Source organism: Pan paniscus, chromosome 4 (genome assembly GCF_029289425.2).
Source record: "Pan paniscus chromosome 4, NHGRI_mPanPan1-v2.0_pri, whole genome shotgun sequence".
NCBI lineage: Eukaryota > Metazoa > Chordata > Mammalia > Primates > Hominidae > Pan > Pan paniscus.
Window position 1 is genome coordinate 17,143,878 of NC_073253.2, and position 24,951 is coordinate 17,168,828.

Consider the following 24,951-nt stretch of genomic DNA (forward strand, 5'->3'; position numbering starts at 1 on the left):
ACTGACTTGCCCAAGTTTGCACAGCTGACAAATGACCAGGTCAGAGATCCACCCAGGTCTTCTGCCCTTTATTCCATAGTGTGACATCTATAAAATGGGAATCATAATTTGTTCTTCATAGAGTTGGAAGGACCACGTGAAAATGATGTGAAAATACCTATAACAATGTCCTACACTAAAGGGGCTCTCAGATATTTTATTATAATTAGTAAAAACTAGTAACAGAAACTAAACTACCTAATGCTTTTTCAGTGCTCACTAGGCATCCATCACTCCTCTAAGCATTTTTAATGCATTCACCATTTCATTCCCTAGCGACCCTGCGGGATGGGTACAGTTAAGATTAAACCCATATTACAAAAGGGAGCCTGAGGCACAGCATGGGGGTGTGGCTTCCCCAAGGTCATATCCCCAGCAAGCATCAGAGCAGTGTTCAAACCCAGATACTGTGTTTCTAGAACCTTCCCATTTATGCTACACTCTGTCTGAGGTAGTCTATGGGGAAAGGGACTCAGTCATTAAACAAATGCCAGGTTTTATGAACAAGTATCTTAGTATGACATCTAGTACTCCAAACCTCACAGCTCTTAAAAAAAAAAAAAAAAGACATTAAGTAAACGTTTAAAATAGAAAAATAAAAGCTTTTCTCCCCTTCAAGAGACAAGATTATCCAATTTCTACCCCTGCATGATCCATAAAGAATGGGCCAGGCCAAGAGCATCACTTGAGGCCAGGAGTGTGAGACCAGACTGGGCAACATGGCAATACTCCATCTCTAAAACAAAATTTAACTTAATTTAAAAAGACTAACAGAGATCTATGAGGATCCATTCAGAAAATACATAAATCTAACCTAGATACCACCCTCTCAAAACTACTTCACAATAAATATTTTTTGGAAGCAAGCTAAAACTAACCTAAACCAACCCAAAGGAAAACATAAGCCATTCCATTCCCTTCCTTTGCTCCAAAGTTACACAGCAGCACTTCACCATCTAAAGCAAACTTGTCCAACCTGCAGCCAAGGACGGCTTTGAATGCAGCCCAACACAAATTTGTAAATTTTCTTAAAACATTATGAGATTTCTGCTGGGCACTGTGGCTCACACCTCTAATCCCTGCACCTCAGGAGGCTGAGGCGGGGGGATCCCTTGAGCTCAGGAGTTCAAGACTAGGCTGGCCAACATGCTGAAACCTCGTCTCTACAAAAAATACAAAAATTAGCTGGGTATTGTGGTGCACGCCTATAGTCCCAGCTACTTGGGTAACTGAGGCAGGAGGATTTGAACCTGGGAAATCAAGGTTGCAGTATGCTGAGATCGCACCACTGCACTCCATCCTGGGTAACTGAGTGAGATCCTGTCTTAGACCAACAACAACAACAAAAATTGGCCAGCCGCGGTGGCTCACGCCTGTAATCCCAGCACTTTAGGAGGCCGAGGTGGGTGGATCACCTGAGGTCAGGAGTTCGAGACCAGCCTGGCCAACATGGTGAAACCCCATCTCTACTAAAAATACAAAAATTAGCCGGGTGTGGTGGTGGGCACCTGTAATCCCAGCTACTTGGGAGGCTGAGGCAGAATTGCTTTAACCTGGGAGGCGGAGGTTGCAGTGAGCCAAGATCATGCCATTGCACTTCAGCCTGGGCAACAAGAACGAAACTCCATCTCCAAAAAAAAAAATTAGGTTGTTTGTTTGTTTGTTTTTAAGCTCATCAGTCATCTTATTGTTAGTGTTAGTATATTTTATGTGTGGCTCAAGACAACTCTTCTTCCAATGTGGCCCAGGGAAGCCAAAAGATTGGACACCCTGATCTAAAGACTTTAAGCCACAGCCAAGTTTTGTTTGGCCCACTAGGTAAAAACCAAAACTTTTTATGTTACCTGTCAACATTTTGCAAATTGCAACATTTCACAGAAATCTAGGTTTCTGATCTCTCTTTAACAACTAGAAGGCCTGGCAACACTGAGCCCTAATTCTTCCAGGTCAGTGAGCTCCGGTGAGCCACAGTCCCCACCACTCCCTATGGCACACGACCTAACTCAGTGCACGCACTTTCCTTACCTGAGGCCCCATATTTGTAGCCTTTCTACACCGTGCCTTACATAGTCTGGGTCTCAATACTGGTTTTGAAAAATGCATTATTTGGTACATAATGCCTCCATTCAGGGTAAGCTTTGGAAGGGAAGTTTCAGTTATTTAATGGGCTTGTCAAGCAGTGATCTTAATTAAACCTGGCTCTAATCAAAAGAAAAATGAGTATGTTTTTAGGCCAGCGTTGGATATAATATATTGAATCATACCTTAATTCTGACCAAATGGCAGACTAAAACCCTTTTAAACAGTCTGTATTTTAGCCACCCAAGTGAGTTGAGTATTCTGTTTATAGCTGCCAAGGGTACAACTTCCAGACTTCCTTCACCTACCACCCTGCCCCCACCACACACACACACACACACACCATGGTACCTCCAAGATTGAATTTCAGCCTCCAGCAAGTCAGGCTTTTTTCTTAGTTTGGGATGATTCCTAAGCTACAGGCATGCTTTCTGGCCGCCTGCCAATTGAACACCAGAACGCAAGGATATTGTTTATTCCAAAAAAAAAAAAAAAAAAAGCCAATTCTATCTTCCCTTTGGTTTTAGTAAAGTTCACCAAAAAAGGAGCTTACATTTCTCTCAGTGCCTCCCTTCTTTTGCGACTGACATCAAACACAAAAATAAACCATTTCTTTCTCCCCAGTTATAAAACAAACTCTTTTCTCACTTCCAAGATTAGGTTATAGAGGAAAAAAAATCATACTTGGCATTTAAAGGTGCTTAAAAACTCAAAGACAAAGATACAAGCCACTGTCAAAATTCTCTTAACACTCCTGTCAGTTCATTCTAAAAAATCAAATCTTGAGTAATAGTCAAGTCTTCTTTAGCAATAAAGCACAGAGATGCATAGTTGGTAATGCTAGAAGGAATCCAAGCCTTTAGGGTATGAATCGCATATGAACATTTCAAACTACAATCTTCTGCTTCTCCTTGTATATATGTGTATGGCTGTCTAAAGCTCAAGACTGAATGATTAATTTTGACTTTCACCCTGGTATCACAGAATTTCCTTCTTCTCAAGTTTGCGAATGAAGTCACTTTTGCAAAACTGCATCTGCAGGGTGGCTACTTGGGCTAAAGCAGGATGAAGACAAGACATCACTAGGACCCCAAGACAGCAGCAAGTCATAGGCTGTGGAGGTGGCCAGTGCCCAGAGTGCCAGGAAAGGCTGGCAGTGGAAGACAGGCTACTGACCTGCCTGCTTACAGAAACAGAGCCAACCCCAGGCAGTGGACAAAGCAAGCGTAGGTGTGCAATGTGGGGTTTGGGTGTGGCTAGGAGCCTGCAACATCTTGAGTCAGAACAAGAGAGACAAGTGAGAACCAGGATACATAAGTATGAGCTGAAGTTCAGAAATAAGGCCAGCAAACTCTGAGCTCCAAGAACAACAGGCCAGGCAAAGACTAGACCACCATGTGGCAAGAGAGGGAGGAGGTTAGGATACAGTTGCTCAAGACAAAAAGACAAGAAGGAGAGGGAGCCAAGAGGCACCAGGAGGAGGAATGCCCTGGATCACGTGGGATACTACACTCAGCCCCTTTTATGGGATTTCAGTTAAGACAAGAAACAATACAACACAGCTAACCTGGGCTCCTCCCTGGAAACACACCTGAAGATACCAACTTCAGTGGTGGGGCAGGAAAAGCAAAGGAACATGAGCAAGTCTGTCCGATCCTGACCAAATGATAAAGACCTTAATGTTCCGGCATGGTACTGCAAGCTGGGCCAAGGGTTCAAGGTGGCATTTCTTCCTACAGTACCTACGGGAAGCTGGGTAGAGACCAGGGTGTTTTATAGGAAGTGCGGGCGGCTTGGCTGAGTGCCCACTGCCAGAGCCAGCTCTGCCGATCCCAACAGCTGGCCATGCCGCCGTCCTTCGCTGCCATTCCACATGATTCCTGCCTGTGACAAACTTCCCAAGGACCTTCAGGAGCTTCTGCTGGAATACATTAAGAAGCCTGCAAGCCCATTCTTATAAGAACCTAACATGCATTATCAGTATCAGATAGCGGTCAGCAGAACAGATCAATATGCCCCATGACCTCACTGGGATCAGTGATATCTGACAGAACCTACGTGGCCCACCTATGCCACTGTTAATTCTGCAGACCTGTTCTTTCTGCTGAGTCTACTACTTTTGTTTTGCCTATTTGTAAATACTAATTTTTCTAGCCCCAGATATGTCTTTCCTACATTTAAGGGAGTCCTAGACAAAACATGCCTTCCACTGGGTACCCCAGACATGAAAATAACCTTGAGATTTAATCACTGCCTAGTATGGGATCGTATCACACTAGAAAAAGTCCAAATATTTTATAAGGTCACTGCCAGTCCTCGGAACCGGCAAGCCACCTGGCCGTGAGAGCAGTGATAAGCTCTTGAGACATCAACTTGTAAGAGAAGAAATGAACACACAAGCTCTGGGGGAGCCAAGAAACTTGGGATCCCATCTGGCTGTGGGACTTTTCAAGGGTGGAACTTTCGCAGCTGATTAGAAATTAATATTGTAATATACATACATCACAAGATTAAAAGTATAACCTTAAATAAATGGAAATTTCCCAGAAATGCCAAAGTCACCAGCAGCAAAGAAAAAGGCTCTGGATTCATGAACAAGCTCTTCAAAGCTGGGCAAGGGACTTACATCTTGGGGTGAAGATTCTATCTACAAAATGAAGAGGTGAGAGTAGATAATCGCTAATGGCCAACTGCAAAATAATATTGATCACACAAATAAAATCCAACAACCAGGCCCTTTACACTGAACTAAGGTATATAGTGCAAGACAAAAAGAGTACTTTCCGAAGTCAGAGTCCCACCAGGGAACACAACTGGGTTCCAAGCCATAGGTAGTTCATCTCTACATGAGATTAACAACAGTTCCTAAGATGCAGAGGATTCAATGAGATCCAGGATATCTGTATATAAATGGCTCAGCACAGCAAATGGCACCAAATAAGTTCCTCACAGATGTCCTCTATGATTATCGTTATTTTTAAAGGTTTATAGATAAATCTGAGGGACCCTCCAAGGTGCATCAGTCAATCAGTCGTACTTCCTTGGTGTCCTCCGCATCCCCCTCCACAGCATCATGGTCTCAGTAATGGCAGGGGATGGGAACCCTCCTAGCTACCAGTACAACCACAGCAATGGCAGGCCAATCAGAGGTCAAGTGGCAGAGGTGAAGGCACGCTGAATTCCATCAACAGTGGTCTTCAACAAGCAGTCATCTCTGATGCAAAGAAATCACTCACCATTGGCTGGGCGCAGTGGCTCATGCCTACAATCCCAGCACTTTGGTAGGCCAAGGCGGGCGGATCACCTAAGGTCAGGAGTTAGAGACCAGCCTGGCCAACATGGCAAAACCCAATCTCCACTAAAAATATAAAAAATTAGCCGGGTGTGGTGGCATGCACCTGTAGTCCCAGCTACTCAGGAGGCTGAGGCACGAGAATTGCTTGAACCCAGGAGGCAGAGGTTGCAGTGAGCTGAAATTGCGCCACTGCACTCCAGCCTGGGCAACAGAGCGAGACTCTACGTCAAAAAGAAAAAAAAAAAAAAATCACTCACCATACATTTCTTATCCTGAATCTGAATTAACAGAGCTGGTGAGTAAATATTCAAAGCATGTCGCTTACCAGTTGAATCGCTTGGTCCCGAGTGTTAAGCCTCAGCCTTGGTAAAGATGTCATCGCTGAAGCCTCATTACCGACCCATCAAGCCCAGATTTCCACCATGAACCATCTCCAGAGACCTTCGTTCCGCCACGTCAGGGTCAGCTAATGCTCAGCAAATTATCCACTTAGTAAATTCATTTCACCATCAACAGATAGTGGTGCAGACTCATGTTCTAACAAATTAAATATCCCATTCGGAGTTCTGAGGAGTCTTTTTAAGTTATTCCCAATCAATAAGAAAAGCACACATGACACTAAAGCTCCTCTAGAAAGATGGCTCATTTCTCTTCCAATGTCAAAAAGCCATGAAGTAAAAAAAAAAAAAAAAAATCAGATTACATTAAATTACTTGCTTTTTTTCCCCTCTTGCTAGGAAGGGAAAACAGGAGAGGAGAAGCATGGAAAGAACTCACTCCTAAATCACAGATTAAATCCAGGAAGTTTAAGATGATCCAATTTCATTTCCCTCCTGCCTGAAGATTTGATGAGAGCAGCAAGGGTGTGAACCTATAAGCAGCCTTCCATTTATTTTCAGCAAATAAAAAACTTTTGCCTGCTGATTCAACTGCCCTCACCAAGCTTTTAGAGTGATTCATCACTGTGGCTGGCAAGAAAACAATAGGCTTGATGAAAATTAAGAAGAAAAACCACACACTTACTCATCAAAATTGGGAGAAACGGAAAAGAAAAAAAGATATGAATTCACTGGTAAAGGTTCACGTACCCCATTCAAAGAGGCTGCCTCTTGCATTATCAGGGTTGGTAACCCAAATGTTGGTAATTAACTAAAATAATTAGATGACACGAAGAGGTCCAAAGAATATAGTGTAGATTGCTAACGTCAGCCCCTTCTATCTTTCTTTCATCTCAGAAATATACAAATCAGGTCCGTATTGTCTGTTCCTTCGCTTCTTAGGATCAGTGGAAACTCAAAGTTGAGAAGGCCTAGAAATAAAAATGGCTTAATATCCCAACTATTAACCAATGCTGCAGAAATCAATGTTGGAATAAATAAAACAAACATATAACTATAGATCTAGATATTTAATATAACCAAGTTGTACTAAATATAATGCCGGTATTAAAATTAATAAAAATCAGATTAATGCATCATTCACACACACCCCGAAGAGTACACTATGGAAATTACTTTAGGAATAATGATTTTATTTAGAAAATGCAGCATATTAAAATAAAATACAAGAGGGAAGATTCTTGTAAGTCAATCTTTTATATCAGGTTTTCTTACCCTTAACACTATTGGCCTATTAGACTGGATCAATCTTCATTGTGGGGGCTGCCCTCTGCAATTGAGGATGTTTAGCAGCATCCTCGGCTCCTACCCACTAGACACCAACAGTCACCTCCCATCAGTGTTAACAACCAGAAATGTCTCCTGATACTTCTAAATATCCCCAGTGAGGCAAAAGTGCCTCCAGTTGAGAACTACCATTCTATGCAAACCAGTAACTCTAGCAGGACATGGTGGGTCATGCCTGTATTCCCGGCACTTTGGGAGGCTGAGAGGGGAGGAGAGGATCACTGGAACCCAGAAGTTCAAGACCAGCCAGGGCAAGACAGGGAGACCCATCTCTACAAAAAGAAAAGGAAAAAAAAAAAGAAAAAATCAGATGGGCATGGTGGCACACATCTGTAGTCCCAGCTACTCAAAAGGCCGAACGGGGGAGAATCTCTTGAGCCCAGGAGGTCCGGGGTATAGTGAGCTGTGACTGCATCACTGCACTCCGGCCTAGGCAAAAAAGCAAGACCCTGGGTCCAAAAAACAGTAATTCTAACCTATGTATCCATCCCTTGATAACTTCCAGGCTACATACTTTACAACAAAGAATATTTCCGCTGATCTAACCATGCTAGCCACTTTCTTTTTAAACTACAGAATACGTATTCCATAGGAATAAAAAATATTAGCAGCTGCCAAGTAGCACCACCTTAACTGAATCACAGCCCTCAAAAGCTGGTTTAAATGTAAACCATCCATTACCTTTTAAAGTCTCACACTACTAGGAGAGTCAATTTCCAAAATAGTTTCTTAAAATTTTTATCATTAAACTTGAAAGAAACAGTTTCAAGTTTAATGGGTAAGGAAGATGTGAAGAGTCCAAAAGCCCAAAGCTGTGACTAGACAGCTGCGTGTCACTTCCATCTACAAGGCAGATAGAAGCATCAGCTCAGCGGATTACAAGCAAGATTTACAAACTGCATATGGATTCCAAAGCAAATACACTTTCCCTCAATATTGCTTCATGGAAGCTAGAGTTTACCAGAAATAGACGAAACTCCAAAAAAATAACTGATGAAATTCAGTGTGGCCTTGGCATTCCACACGGATGCTCCCTGGAAACACAAAATTTCACTGAAACTATTTTTCTTTTCTTTTTTGTTTTTTCTTTTTTTTTTTTTTTTTTTTGAGACAGTTTCGCTCTTGTTGCCCAGACTGGAATGTAATGGCACAATCTCAGCTCACTGCAAACTCCGCCTCCTGGGTTCAAGCGATTCTCCTGCCTCAGCCTCCCGAATAGCTGGGATCACAGGCATGCACCATCACGCCTGGCTAATTTTTATATTTTTAGTAGAGACAGGGTTTCTCCATGTTGGTCAGGCTGGTCTCAAACTCCCGACCTCAGGTGATCCGCCTGCCTCAGCCTCCCAAAGTACTGGGATTACAGGCGTGAGCCACCGCGCCTGGCCCACTGAAAGTATTTTTCGAGCCCTCACTCGGAACAGGGATCACTTACTTACGCCAATCACTCGGGATGAGTGTGCAGTTGCCGTCATCACAAAAAAGAAGCAGAAGGTCTATGTTTCTGCTTTTGCTTGGCTATAGGAAAATTTCTATTCCTTGTTCCAGTCACTGGCAGAAATCAGCTAATTCCTTTTGGACTTGTATTACCTGACTGTTCTGCTCTGTATGGAGAAGCAAATATGCATTCCTGAAGATTTCCACACAGTCTCTATTCTTCCGACTTCAAAAGCCTACCAGAACGGCCAGGAGTGATAGCTCACACCTGTAATCCCAGCACTTTGAGAGGCCAAGGCAGGCGGGATCACTTGAGGTCAGGAGTTCAAGACCAGACTGGCCAACATGGTGAAACCCTGTCTCTACTAAAAACACAAAAATTAGCTGGTCGTGGTGGTGGGCGCCTGTAATTCTAGCTATTCAGGAGGCTGAGGCATGAGAATCTCTTGAACCCAGGAGACGGAGGTTGCAGTGAGCAGAGATCATGCCACTGCACTCCAGCCTGGGCAACGGAACAAGACTTCATCTCAAAAACAAAACAAACAAATAAACAAAAATCTACCAGAACAACTGCCTTTCCCTCCAAATGAGTTCATGGAGCTAGAGCTCTCTGGCCTCCTATCCTGGCTCTATCATTTCCCAGCTGTGTGAACTTGAGCAGACTACCTCCCTTCTCTAAGACTCTGTGTTCTCATACATAAAATAAAGACGTAAACAATACAACCACTTAGGACTACCAAGCAGATTAAATGAATTAATACATGTAAAAAGCTCAGCACAGTCCTAGCCCATGGTAAGTGTCCAATAAACCTTCACAAGTTAAATAATGGAATAAATAAACACGCAGGCCGGGCGCAGTGGTTCACGCCTGTAATCTCAGCACTTTGGGAGGCCAAGGCAGGTGGATCACCTGAGGTCAGGAGTTTGAGACCAGCCTGGCCAACATGGAGAAACCCTATCTCTACTAAAAACACAAAAATTAGGCCGGGTGTGGTGGCTCACACCTGTAATCCCAGCACTTTGGGTGGCTAAGGTGGGTGGATCACGAGGTCAAGAAATCAAGACCATCCTGGCCAACATGGTGAAACCCCGTCTCTACTAAAAATACAAAAATTATCTGGACATGGTGACACATGCCTGTAGTCCCAGCTACTCGGGAGGCTGAGGCAGGAGAATCACTTGAACCCGGGAGGCGGAGACTGCGGTAAGCTGAGATTGTGCCACTGCACTCCAGCCTGGCAACAGAGCGACATTCAGTCTCAAAAAAAAAAAAAAATTAACTGGGCTTGGTGGCACATGCCTGTAAACCCAGCTACTTGGGAGTCTGAGGCAGGAGAATCACTTGAACCCGGGAGGCAGAGACTGCAGTGAACCGACATTGCGCCACTGCACTCCAGCCTGAGTGACAGAGCATGACTCCATCTCAAAAAAGCAAATAAGATAAAAAAATAAATAAAAGTGTTCCTGAACAATGCAATATTACTTAATAATAAAAAAGGAACAAAACCGGCTCGTGTACCAACATGGATGGGCGGCAAAGGCACTGAGTGAAGAAAGTCCGTCTCAAAAGAATATGTACTGATCGATTCCATTTATACAATACTCTCAAATAACAAAACTATAGAGAAGGAGAAAAAAGAAGTAGGTGCTGGGGGTTAGAGGGAGGGAGGCTGGGGTGCCACCAAAGGTAAGCCCAAGGGACTGTCATGGAACAGTTCTATATTGTGACTGCTGGTGGTTGTACAAGTCTACACATGTGATAACACTGTTCAGAATCACACACACATAACAAACGCATGTATGCAAAACTGGTGAAACATGAATAAGGCCTGTAGACTGCAGGAATGTCAATTTCCTGATTTTGACACTGTATTTTGTTATGTAAGATGCCACCACCAGGGAATGGCAAGTACACAGAAAGGGCCTCTCTGTACTATTTGGGTGACTTCTGAATCTAGACTTCTTTTTAAAATGGATACCAGAATAGGCCGGGTGCGGTGGCTCACGCCTGTAATCCCAGCACTTTGGGAGGCTGAGGTGGGCGAATCACTTGAAGTCAGGAGTTCCAGACCAGCCTGACCAACATGGTGAAAGCCCATCTCTACTAAAATACAAAAATTAGTTGGGGCATGGTGGTGGGCGCCTGTAATCCCAGCTCCTCGGCAGGCTGAGGCAGGAGAATTGCTTGAACCTGAGAGGTGGAAGTTGCAGTGAGCCAAGATCGCACCACTGCACTCCAGCCTAGGTGACAGAGTGATACTCCATCTCAAAAAATAACATAAGATAAAATAAAATAAAATAAAATAAAATAAAATAAAATAAAATAAACGTATACCAGAATAACACCATCCAAGGTATCTGTGGGAGAAGGCAGCAGATGTAATTTACCTTGACATAACTTGACATGCCCTCAAAGCTTTGCGAGAGAATACGACCTTTTTCCTAGTGGAGAACAACTGTCAGTTTAATTACTCAGTATAATAAATATTTCTCTAACACTCTAGGGAAAGGAACTAAAAAAGCACTTAGGGGGTGAGGGGTCTGAGAATGGGGACCAATGAAAGCCTTAGGGCAGTGGTTCCAGCTGGCCAGGAATATTCTAACTAGGCTGAACAACTGAACACATGACTCAGACAGTAAATAATGATTGTAAATGCCCAAACCTTATGGGGAGAGTTTGGATCCCAAAGAATAAAATTTCCACACTGATAAATGTGTGGTCTCCCACACATTTACTACTGTGAAAGGCCATTAGGAAACAGTAGATCTGGTGGAACTCAGGGTCTGAAAAAAGAAAAGAAAAAAGAAAAAAAAAAACGAAAACAGTGGAGATGAGGAAGATCAAAAAAATACTATCAAGTTTCATCTGTGGTCCTAAGAGTATAGACATGATACAGTTGTTCTCAACTGGGAGCAATTTTGCCTCCTAGTGATGTCTTTAGACGGCTGGTTGTCACAACCAGGAGGTGAGGGTATGATCCTGGCATCTAGTGATTCAAGGCCAGGGAGGCTGCTCAGAATCCTACCATATGCAGGATGGCCACCACCGCCCTCACCCACCACTGCAACAAAGACTGATCTAGCCAAAAACGTAAAGGGGGCCGGGCACAGCAGCTCCCACCTGTAATCCTAGCATTTTGGGAGGCTGAGGCAGGTGGATCACCTGAGGTCAGGAGTTCGAGACCACCCTGGCCAACATGGTAAACCCCATCTCTACTAAAAATACAAAAATTAGCCAGGCGTGGTGGTGCGTGCCTGTAATCCCAGCTACTCGGGAGGCTGAGGCAGGCGAATCACTGGAACCCAAGAGGCAGAGGCTGCAGTGAGCCAAGATCCCACCACTGCACTCCAGCCTGGGTGACAGAGCAAGACTCCGTCTCAAAAAAAAAAAAAAATCAAGGGTGCCAGGGTTCAGAAGATCTGAAAAAAGGGCACATGTGCCCACATCTGAGAATCCGAGGGGGAAAACTTCCAGAGGGCTGCACACCTTGGCCCTTAGCTCCAAGCCCCCTGCAATGATCAGATAATCAGATGTTAAGAGAATCCAGCTTGTGATAGCAAAGTTTCAGATAGATAAAACAACAACAGTAACAAATTTGGGGAGATATAAGTAAGATTCAAATAGATGAGTGGCTCTCTAGAAAATGAAGTGCAAGGGAAGGCTGAAACAGCTCAGTATGTTACTGGTCTAAAAGGCGTGTGTGACCCATTCAGCAACCTCTAGGGTCAGGAGAGGAGAGTGTGAGCTGCAGCAGGCATCAGAGGAGGCAAGGCTAGCCAGCAGGTCCATGGTCACCGTCTTCAGGATCCTGGGCCAAGGCAAAGTGTAGTTTCGTTTCTGAGAATGGTTAGCTCAGCCATCTGGACAGGTGGGTTTTACAAACTTGTGCTCAGCCGTGTGTGATGGCTTACACCTGTAATTCCAGCACTCGGGGACGCTGAGGAGGGAGGACAGCTTGGGCCCAGGAGTTCAAGACCAGCCTGGGCAACATAGTGAGACCTTATCTCTATAAAAAATTTGAAAATTAGCCGGGCGAGGTGGCACATGCCTGCGGTCCTAGCTACTCGGGAGGCTGAGGCAAGAGGATCCCTTGAGCCTGGGAGGTGGAGGCTGCAGTGAGCTGTGATAGTGCCACTGCACTCCAGCTTCAGAGACAGAGCAAGACTCTATCTCAAAAAAGAAAGAAAAGGAAAAAGAGAAGGGGGGGGGAGGGTGAACTTGTGCTTTTTCCTGCAATAGTAAGTTGTCCAGTTTCAACGAGAGTTCTGGTTTCTTCAGCCTTCAACTGCTAAATCCCCCGGGGTCACATCATGAGAAGAACAAAACATGGGTAGAAATAAACAGAAGTAAACCTGTATTAAATGACAATTTAAATGACAATGGTATATACATTGTCAGAGATGTAGTGTATTTTCACCTGGCACTGAACTCTTTTTTTTTTTGAGGCGGAATCTCGCTCCGTCGCCCAGGTGGAGTGCAGTGGCACGATCTCAGCTCCACCTCCTGGGTTCACGCCATTCTCCTGCCTCAGCCTCCCAAGTAGCTGGGACTACAGGTGCCCACCACCACGCCCGGCTATTTTTTTTGTATTTTTAGTAGAGGTGGGGTTTCACTGTGTTAGCCAGGATGGTCTCGATCTCCTGACCTCGTGATCCACCCGTCTCGGCCTCCCAAAGTGCTGGGATTACAGGCATGAGCCACCACACCCGGCCACCTGGCACTAAACTCTTATTTCAAAGTCCAGAAAGATTTCCTAGGTTAATAAATAATAAGCCTTAAACACACCCATACACACACACACACACACACACACACACTCCCTAACATCCTGGCCACCTAACATGTGAACCACCACGACATAATAACTGTTGTTGCCTAGGGTTAACTCACAAGGATACTAAAATGCAAAGAAATAAAAATCAGAAAAATTGGCCAAGTGCGATGGCTTGCACTTATAATCCCAGCACTTTAGGAGGCCAAAGGGGAAGAATCCCTTGAGCTCAGGAGTTCGAGACCAGCCTGGGCAAAACAAGGAGACCTCATCTCTACAAAAAATGTAAAAATTAGCCAGGCAAGGTGGCACAGGCCTGTGGTCCCAGCTACTCAGGAGGCTGAGGTGGGAGGATCGCCTGAGCCAAAGAGATCAAGGCTGCAGTGAGCCATGATAGCACCACTGCACTCCAGCCTAAATGACGGAGTGAGACGCTGTCTCAAAAAACTAAAATAAAGTAAAAATCCATACAAATAATTCTCCAAATGAATGTCCACTGGCTCCCCAGGCAATGTACAGCCTAGTCCCTTGAGTGTGCTTTGGCCTTAAACGAACATCAACGACCACGCTGGGGGGTGGGATGAATGGAGCATGTGAATCAAGAGCCTTGTTTGCAATTAACAGAAAAGATGGCCTTCTCCTGGTTCACAGAAGACCTAAAAATGGAAATGAAAATCTAGTATCATGAGCTAACTTCCTCCGCTAATCAATGTATTTCCTTAAGCTTCTAGTAAGGAGTTACAAAATCCCCGGGGTCATAAATACATCATGACAGGGTATCTCAGCTGCGCAGCTGCCAGCTGCACTGACACCTCTCGTGAAACTTCCACTGCCAAATAATCCAAATAAGAATCTGCAAACTTTGTGATCCAACATTTCCACTCCCGGGAAATTTTACTCCTCAGGAAATAATCAAATAGGCACGCAATGACTTAGGTACAAAAGCGTTCATGCGCTGTTTTCTAGAAACAACCGAAAATCGTCATATAATTGATGATACAGCCACAGGAAGAATGGGCAGACTACTCTTGGACCCTCACACCCCTGCACATCAAAATGGCAAAAAAATAAGTAAATATGCAGAAACTCCTCAAATAAAGTACAAATCATGGTCGTGGGTGGAAGGTGACATTAATTTTGAATTTCTATTGGCAGGAGTTATTTGGTATCAACTATCACTTTATCACTTTTTTTTTTTTTTTTTTGAGACAGAGTCTCGCTTTGTCACCCAGGCTGGAGTGCAGTGGCACGATCTCGGCTCACTGCAAGCTCCGCCTCCCAGGTTCACGCCATTCTCCTGCCTCAGCCTCCCAAATAGCTGGGACTACAGGTGCCCGCCACCACACCTGACTAATTTCTTGTATTTTTTAGTAGAGACAGGTTTTCACCGTGTTAGTCAGGATGGTCTCGATCTCCTGACCTCGTGATCCGCCTGCCTCGGCCTCCCAAAGTGCTGGGATTACAGGCATGAGCCACTGTGCCCGGCCTATCACTTACTATTAATAATATTAGCAAAAGTTTCCCAAAACCCAAACAGAAATAATTTGGCCATTACACTTAACAAATGTTTTGAATAATTTTAGAGAAAACTTTTCCTCAATCAGAAAGGACCTGGATGTGAAACATGCAACAAAAGTAATAATTGAAGAAAATATTTAAAAATCAGAATGAAATAAAACATCTGCATGACTGAGAAGGAAAAGATTCACATAGACCTAATCCCCAAACATTTCACATAGACCATTTTCTGGCCAATATGCATTATGGTACATGCATTACGGTATACTCCTGGGTTGCCCAGGCAACAGAGTAAGTAAGAGTAGGTGGTGCAATCTCGGCTCACTGCAACCTCTGCTTCCTGGGTTCAAGCAATTCTCCTGCCTCAGCCTTCCCAAGTAGCTGGGATTACAGGCGCCTGCTACCACATCTGGCTAATTTTTGTACTTTTAGTAGAGGTGAGGTTTCACCTTGTTGGCCAGGCTGGTCTCGAACTCCTGACCTCAGGTGATCCACCCGCCTCGGCATCCCAAAGTGCTGAGGTAACAGGCATGAGCCACCGTGCCCGGCCTCAGTTTTCTTTATAACATACACAGCATTGAAAAGTTATAAAGAACCTCAGAAATACCTGATTTAAGAAATGGTGATAAATCACAATACCAACAATAATGACTTACACAGAATGCTTGGTTATCTCTTATCCAGAAGGCTTGCTGCCAAAAGTGTTTCAGAATTTGGAATATTTGCAATACACCAGTTCAGCATCCCTAATAAAAAATCCAAACTCCAAAATGCTCCAAACAGCATTTTCTTTGAGTGTCATTTCGGCACTCAGTAGAGTGACTATGGTTAACATTAATTGACTGTACATTTCAAAATACCTAAAAGAGGATAATTTGAATATCCCTAGCATAAAGATAACAATTTAAGGTAATGGATATCCCAATGACCCTGATGTGATTATATGAAAGCATCAAATGATCACATGTACCTGGAAAACGTAAATCTAATATGAAAAATTAACAATAAATATTTTTTTCAAAGTTTCCAATTTGGGAGAATTTCAAATTTTGGATTTTCAGATTACGGATATTCAATCTGGATAATGAAATTAAAATACTTTGTAGTACTTCTTAAAATCAATAATCTATCATATGCAATCTCATTCTTTTTTTAATCTAAATATTGCTGTATGAATTTCGCTGACAATGTCAGTAACTACTGTCCTGCCTCAGCAAAGCAGGCCATCTCTAGACTTAGATTAAGAAAAGAACAATCTGGCCAGGTGGGGTGGCTCACGCCTGTAATCCCAGAACTTTCGGAGGCCAAGGCTAGTGGATCAATTGAGGTCACAAGCTTCAGATCAGCCTGGCCAACATGATGAAACCCCGTCTCTACTGTAAATACAAAAATTAGCCAGGCATGGTGGCACACACTTGTAATCCCAGCTACGTGGGAGGCTGAGGCAGAAGGATTGCTTGAACTCGGGAGGTGGAGGTTGCAGTGAGCCAAAATTGCGCCACTACACTCCAGCCTGGGCGAAAGAGGAAGACTCTGTCCCAGCAAAAAAAAAAAGAACAATCTAAGAACCACAAAGAAAGGTTCTCCACCATGGTATTATTGTCTGTAAAACAAACTATTGTGACAATCTTGACGCTAACCACATAACAAGTGAGTTTGCTAAAATATGGACAAGAAAAACAGATTTATGAAAAATATACTATGGAGTATACGTATTTATTACTCATGAAACATCAACAGAACACCCAGACATAGGCAACTGTAATTAAATTCACTCATGTTTGATATTTTGCTGACTTTCAGCAATAAAACCCATAGCTTTAAACATGTTTGTTGATTCTGCCCTAATGACAGATGTATTTGTCCAGGCAGAGTAGAAGTCATTTTATTTACCAATTTGTAAGCATGGTTTATAACTTTTAAATGTTTAGATATGTGATATGGGAACTGAATTTGTACTCTTGCCTCTGGCCCCACAAATGATATTTAAAGCTTTTCTCAATCAACTCTTCAGTGAAAAACATTACAGGTGTGTTTTATCAGAAACATATATATGAAGGCATAGAAAAAAAGTCTCAATGCATCTACCACAAAACATGAAGAGCCACACCATGGGAGCTTCTTTGTGTCTTCTGCTTATGGCATTTTCTTTTGTTTGTTTGTTTATTTATTTATTGAGATGGAGTCTTGCTCTGTTGCTCAGGCTGGAGTGCAGTGGCACAATCTCGGCTCACTGGAAGCTCCGCCTCCCAGGTTCATGCCATTCTCCTGCCTCAGCCTCCCGAGTAGCTGGGACTACAGGTGCCAGCCACCACGCCCAGCTAGATTTTTGTATTTTTAGTAGAGACGGGGTTTCACCATGTTAGCCAGGATGGTCTGGATCTCCTGACCTCGTGATCCTCCTGCCTCGGCCTCCCAAAGTGCTGGGATTACAGGCTTGAGCCACCGCACCCGGCCTTTAACTGCCGTAATTTAAAATGCTTTTATATGGAGGCAATTTTAATCCTTAAGAGCAGGCAGGGAGTCGGACTGGGTGAAGGTAGAGCTATTAGTTGGACAATTCCCGTATGTTTCTCCCTTGTTCTAGCTGTATTTCAACAGATGTGTTGTGGCTTTGTCCCCAAAACTCTAATGTCTTTTCCTGTAACTGGCAGCATTAGATGACATGATGTCATGTGACATGAGGTGCTAGATTTACTTTAGGCCTGGCGGAAATATTTTCTGAACACCTCTTAGCAAGGCAGCAAAATGTTTTATTCAAGGAATGCTCTTGGGAAAACAACCCAATGTCCTGTCAATAACTGTTCCATGGGTATCGATAAGCTAACAAGCAAATGATAGGTGATATGAAGAAACTCCAACAAAGCACTCAGAATCTTTAACTGAAAAAGAAGATTCTATCAAAAAACCTCAAGTAACACTTCACTAATTAATTGACAGCTGGAATTGGGGAAACAAATGAGTCCCACATTTTCTTTTAATAAACACTTCTCAAATCATCTTGTTTTCTAAGTGCTTTATTTTGTTTTAATATTTTTATTATTACTGTTACAATTTTGGAGACAGTCTCCCTCTGTCACCCAGGCTGGAGTGCAGTGGCTCACCGTAATCTCCGCCTCCCGGATTCAACCGATTCTCCTGCCTCAGCCTTCCGAGTAGTTGCGATTACAGGCCCATGCCACCATGCCCAGCTAATTTTTGCATTTTATTAGAGACAGGGTTTCACTATGTTGTCCAGGCTGGTCTCGAACTCCTGACCTCAGGTATCCACCTGCCTCGGCCTCCCAAAGTGCTGGGATTACAGGCATGAGCACACGGCCCTAAGTGCTTTAGTATGTAAACCTTCCTACTATCCTCATGAAGTTGGGACAACCAGCTTTAGAAACCACACTTTATGGGCCAGGCATGACGGCTCACACCTGTAATCCCAGCACTTTGGGAGGCTGTGACGGGTGGATCACAAGGTCTGGAAATCGAGACCGAGACCATCCTGGCCAACAAGGTGAAACCCCATCTCTACTAAAAATACCAAAAATTAGCCGGGTGTGGTGGCGGGCGCCTGTAGTCCCAGCTACTTGGGAGGCTAAGGCAGGAGAATCGCTTGAACCTGGGAGGTGGAGGTTGCAGTGAGCCGAGATCACACCATTGCACTCCAGCCTGGGCGACAGAGCGAGACTCCATCTCAAAAAACAACAACAACAACAAAAACACACACACACACATTTTTAGAAGGAAACAGAAGGCGCTTGGCTTTCCCAAGAAAAGCAAACCAAATAAAAATTAGTGGCATTTTTTTGTTTGTTTGTTTGTTTGTTTTGAGATGGAGTCTCGCTCTGTCGCCCAGACTGGAGTGCAGTGGCGCGATCTCAGCTCACTGCAAGCTCCGCCTCCCGGGTTCACGCCCTTCTCCTGCCTCAGCCTCCCGAGTAGCTGGGACTACAGGTGCCCGCCACCATGCCCGGCTCATTTTTTGTATTTTTAGTAGAGACGGGGTTTCACCGTGTTAGCCAGGATGGTCTCGATCTCCTGACCTCGTGATCCGCCCACCTCGGCCTCCCAAAGTGCTGGGATTACAGGCATGAGCCACTGCACCCGGCCAAATCAGTGGCATGTTCAAAAGCTGATGAACATTTTCCTGCGGAGTTTTCAACATTTCTAGGGTGTGGACTACTTGTTTTCCCAAACTCCCATGCAGTTTTCCACTTGAAAATCATTTAATAACTGCCCACTTTTAGGGCATTTCATCAGAGAGCCTAGAGAAGATGACGCAAGTTTAAGGCAAAGGACATCAACAGGACAGAAAAGCATGGCAGTGAAGAACTCTCTGTGGCTCTGGACACAGCCTGTCTGGGTTCAAATCCTGGCTATCGTTTTCTAGCTGTGTGACACTGAGTCAGTTACTTAACCTCTCTGAGCCTCACTTTCTTCATCTATGGATTGGGTATAATTATAGAGCCTTTCCCATAGGGTTGTTCAAGGGATTAAATGAGTCACTAAATGTGAAGTGCCAGCAACATGCCTGGCACATGGTAAGTACAGTTGTCCCTATGTATCTATAGGGAACTGGTTCCAAGACCTTCCCCAGATACCAAAATCCATGGGGAAAAGTCTACATGTTCAGTACAGATGCAATTTTTTTCTTGAATATTTTCAATCAGAGGTTGGTTGAATCCAGAGATGCAGAACCCACAGATACTGAGTACAGGGCTGACTGTACTCAAGAAACACTAGCCATATTTATTATTGTCTTCAAAGAACTGTAAGATGCTTCATAATCAAGGAAAAAAGTTAGAAGCATCTCCCCTTCCCTCCATAAAATAATCTGAAAATAACCGTTATGCAAGGATTGAATCTCAACCATGAGGACATTTCAATGCCAAGGAAGTGATGAAACTTACCTACAAATAAGATATTTAACCTCACAAGGCTGTTTACTCATTTGAAAAGGGGAGAGGGTTTGTAAAGCATGTAAAGCCTCTAGCTAACAGCAGTAAATCCCTCCTAACAAGACCAAGACAGAAAGAGAGCCAAGTTTAGAGGTAAGAGAATAGAGGTCACCGTGAACTAGACCTGTTAGAGACGGTTTCAAAAAGGAGCCAGACAGGTGGGACATCCGATAGGCAGAGAGGCCTGCCTGCACAAAGGATGGAGTGGAACTGGGTAACAGATCCTCTGGTGTAGGATCACGTGCGAGAAAAGAATAAAGAGAGAGTTACAAGATCAGAAAGCCTTGAAAACCAGACTGAGGAATGTGGACTTAATTTTATAAGCAATAAGAACATGCTTTAGACAGAGTTCTGGAAATACAAAATCTGCCAGAAATGTACAGGCTGAAAAAGAGAAAACAAATAAATGCAACGCACCACAGGAAGCTACCTCAGAACAAAAAGCTCTAAGGTTGAGATTTCCCTGCACCAGGAGTACTGACATTCCATTCACCAAGGGCCACTGGTTCTTAATTTCAAAGTAGGGTTACTGTGACCAAGCCTTTGTTATTACTCACCTACTATGTGCCAAGTGCTCTGTAAGTCCTCTCTCAAATTCGGCTGATAACCATGCAAACTAGGAACTATTACGCCCATTTACAGACCAGAGAGCTCAAGTCCAGGATTTAGAGCATCTGGCTGAGATCCCATCGGAGGGAGCAAAGCGCTACTGCTAAGATAGGACGCTCTGCACTCAGCCTGGGGGCAGTTAGGCAAGGGGAAACGCTTAATCCAGACTTCACCAGAGGCTCATTCTTGAACGTCCCCTACTAGCTAATGACATGAAAATGTTACGTAGCAGTTACTCTAAGTCCAAACTGTTGAAACTCATGAATAATAAGGTACTCCCGGCTGGGCGTGGTGGCTCATGCCTGTAATCCCAGCACTTTGGGAAGCCAAGGCAGGCGGATCACCTGAGGTCGGGAGTTCGAGACCAGCCTGACCAACATGGAGAAACCCCATCTCTCCTAAAAATACAAAATCAGCTGGGTGTGGTGGTGCATGTTTGTAATCCCAGCTACTCGGGAGGCTGAGGCAGGAGAATCGCTTGAACCCGGGAGGCAGAGGTTGTGGTGAGCCGAGATCGCACCATTGCTCTCCAGCCTGGGCAACAAGAGGAAAATTCCATCTCAAAACAATAATAATAATAATAGTAATAATAATAAGATACTCCATGTCCTACCAATCACAACAGCAGGAGAGCACATTCAAGGTTTACATCCTCAAATGTGAGCCCACTTAAAGCCAGCTGAACTGGAAAAGCAAACACTCTGCTCTCTCCCTCCACCACTCTGGTTAAACAGTGAGGGACCTGCCCATGCCAGCTTGTTCCTGGTTTGTGCCTGATTTTGCAGGAACAGCCGGCCACATGATATGGAGTGAGGAAGCAGTCCTACCCTGCCCGCCCCAGCCAGACAGCTTATTGCTCCTGCTGCAACAACTGTCCCACTGCAGCTGCTCCCCCTGGCTTTGCTGTCCCCAACATAGCAGGGGGGGAAAAATGAGTACTTGACAATAGAAATGTTTTCAAACTACAGAGAAGAGGCAACACGCTATATCTCCATTGTGAGAAAAGGGAAAGGGACCCAGCTAATCTCCTGATATGATTTTATAGTCTGATATCAAAGGGGTTGCCTTCAGGAATTGGTGATACAAGAAGTCCTCAGCAGTTCCCCTTTACACATGGAGACATATCGAGGGTGAGGAGAGAAAGCTGCCAAAAATAACAATGTCCACATTTTTCTCTAACAAGAAAAGATGTCAATAGATCACAAACAAAAAAATATACAACCAAATGGGGAGAAAATTGGCTTGGGAACTCTACTCACTTAAAAAGCTATTTGAACAACTCCAGATAACCAACCACAACCACAGTCCCTTGTCAAGTTAAGTAGAAGAGGTTGGTGTTTCCACTTAATATCTTTAGAATGAAGTCTGCTCTAATCCAGAGTGAACCAGACTGGAAGAAATAGGTATGTCTGGAATATTTTCCACTAACAATTTATCCCTTAAACATTAATACCTGCTTTCTGTATTTGTATTTGTATCTTACTTGTGTACATTTTACATATTTATTCTGAAAATCAAAGTGTTTAATTAGTCTCACTAATAATCCTCCGAGATCTTGTATTTGAACAGACACATCACACCTCTGCCTAACAGGGAAACAGAAAGGTCAAGTTCATTTGGTACTTACTGGCCCCTACTATATTCCAGGCACTGTACTTGGCCCTGAAGACATGGAAACAGTGTCCACTTCAGCACATCAACACAAGTTTGCACAGTAGCCTTGCCCCTTTCCTGGTTGAGCCTTTTCTGTTTGCTTTATTATTATTGCTTCTGGTTACAGACACATCTAAACTTAGTTCCTGGCTGAAGTAAACTTAACAACTTACTTAGAAATGCTGAAAAAACAAGCTTCCCCAAAGCATACACACAATTAACTCGAGGGGAGCCATAAAATTCTAATGAAGGCCATGAAGAAACTGAAACTGAGGAATGTGGCATGCTCAGTTTCTCTAATCCTGGAGAACATTTTGAAGTCAGCAGCTGTCAGCTGACTGGCACAAGCTTTGAAAGCTTCCCCCTGGCGCGCAGTAAGACACTATCTATCTAATTAATCAATCAATCTAGCAGGCAGTAAGAGTCTATCTATTTTGTGACACAGGGTCTGTTGCTCTGGAGCGCAGCGGTGCAATCATGGCTCACTGCAGCCTGGACCTCCTGGGCTCACCTCAGCCTCCAGAGTGGCCGGAACTACAGGTGCATACCACCACACTCAGCTAAGTTTTGTAGAGATGAGGTTTCACCATGTTGCCCCGGCTGGTCTTGAACTCCTGGGCTCAAGCAGTCCTCCCACCTCAGCCTCCCAAAGTGCTGGGATTACAGGCTTGAGCCACCGCACCCGGCCAAATCCTATTTAAAACAGGGAAGCGCAGACAAGGCTGTGCCTGCAAGCAACACAAATAGGAATTAATACCACCAGACAACTGCTTCACAGGTCTAGCTCAGTGGATCTCAACTGGGAGTGATTTTGCTCCCCTGTCATTCAGCAATGTCTGCAGACCTTTCGGGTTGTCACAACTTGGGGGACAGGGTTAACAATTACTGAGTAGAGTCCAGGGATGCGTTTAACCTCCTACAACACACAGGACGGCCTCCAACAACAAAGAATTACTCAGCAATGGTACCAGGTGTGAGAAACCCTGGTCCAGCTAGAAATAGCAGCTGCGAATCACAAGCAGTTCCCATTTCCTTATTATTTGGCTATTCATACACAAAGCTAAACAGGCAACATCTCATTCAGTAATTTTCCCCCAATTGTTAGCACTGGCTTTAAACTGTTGTCCAACAAGCAACAAGTCATTTACCCCTAAGCCACAATGGGAAAAGTTAGCAAAGACAGAATTCTACTTAGTGATAAGGAGGCCAAACAATTTAGCTGTCCTTGGGGAATATATCACTTCCACACTCGCTGTTTCTATTCTAACAGGACATTAATTACAGCATTTTCTTCACTGGACAATTTAACAAAAGGATGCTCCGTTACAAGACATGAGAGAGAGAAAGGGGAGCTGGGATCTATGTTAAGAGTTATGTCTACAATTAATACCTCACTATTTAGCCTCTCTGACTGGCCCTGCTTCCTTCCCACTCAAAGTGATTAGATTTAAGGGTGGAACTTTCACGGCTGATTAGAAGTTAATATTGTAATACACATACATCACAAGATTAAAGTATAACCTTAAATAAGCGAAAAGTTCCCAGAAATACCAAAGTCACCAGCAGCAAAGGAAAAAGGCTCTGGATTCGTGAACAAGCTCTTCAAAGCTGGGCAAGGGACTTACTCATATCTTTGGGTTAAGATTCTGTCTACAAAATGAAGAGGAGAGAGTAGAAGATCACTAATGGCCAACTGCAAAATAATATTGATCACAGAAATAAAATCCAACAACCAGGCCCCTTACACTGAACTAAGGTATCCAGTGCAAGACGAAAAGAGTACTTTGAAAAGTCAAAGTCTCACTGGGTAACAGGAGATCAGGACGCTGTAGCGCGTTATCCTGATGTTCCCCCCACTTGCACTAGGGGGCAGAGTTCTCCCCAAGGGGGGGGCCACGGACCCCCGTGGTGCTCAGACTGCAGGAGGAGTGAGATCCGTGCAAACTGAATACAAATTTCTATATTTTCATCAGATTTTCTAAGGGACCCAGAACACAAAAACAACAAAGTTAAGAATCATTGCCCTAGGGGCAGGGCCTCCGTTTTCTTACAGATGCAAGCAATTAAACACCGGAACTCACTGTAGCCCGAGGGTCCTTTACCACTGGACAACGTGCAACTCTTGCAGAAAGTTCTGGTGCCTTTTGACAAGCATGAAAACAAAAGTCTATGGACTAGAAAATGCGAGCGTCTCACAATTATATATATTTCACTTTTTTTAAGAAAAGGAAAAATATGTATTGATGAATAATTCCTTTCTAGTCTTCCTTCCACAATGAATGTGGGTATCACATCTGAAACACCACTTTCAAAAACTAGATATGACTACTAAACAAGAATGCATTTATCACTTTGGCCAGTATGAATAGCTGTCTGAGAATACAGTCAGTGAGCATGCAGAAAGCAGAATGACTTGAAATATTATATCCAATTAAATCAGATAAACCAAGTCGGCTAACACAGAGGCAAGCCCTCATCAATCTGATTTGCTGGAAGACTCCAAAGCGGTTCTGCACTCAGAAAACATTCCCTGGCTTTCAACGAAAATCACAGACTCTCTCAAGTCAACTAAGTTTACTTTGAGCCACTTCAAACCTCAAACTTAAACAGAATTTATTAAATAAACACAACCAAGAAAGGAAAGGGAGCCAAGAAACCACAGTAACTCTCGATCCCAGAGGGGGAAAAAGGGCTCTCAAGTTAAGTTTCAGTGTCCCACCCTCAACGACCCTAAAGAGGGCATCCGTTTCATCTATTAAAATAGCCATTGTTTGCCCTAAACGAATTTTCTTTACATTCGAATTCAAAATCTGCACGGACACTCTACACAAATATATGATCTTTTGATCCCAGGGTCTGGAGTTATCCCAAGCCTTAAAAGAGCACTTCTCGGCGAGCAAAGAACTTAAGTCTCCAAG

At 43.8% G+C, this 24,951-nt stretch overlaps 1 protein-coding gene across 1 annotated transcript in view; it reads right to left on the bottom strand.

The window, feature by feature from the left end:
- The window catches only part of MYO10 (myosin X), a 270,607-nt gene that overhangs the window by 244,595 nt on the left and 1,061 nt on the right, over positions 1-24,951 (bottom strand). The window lies entirely within an intron of this gene.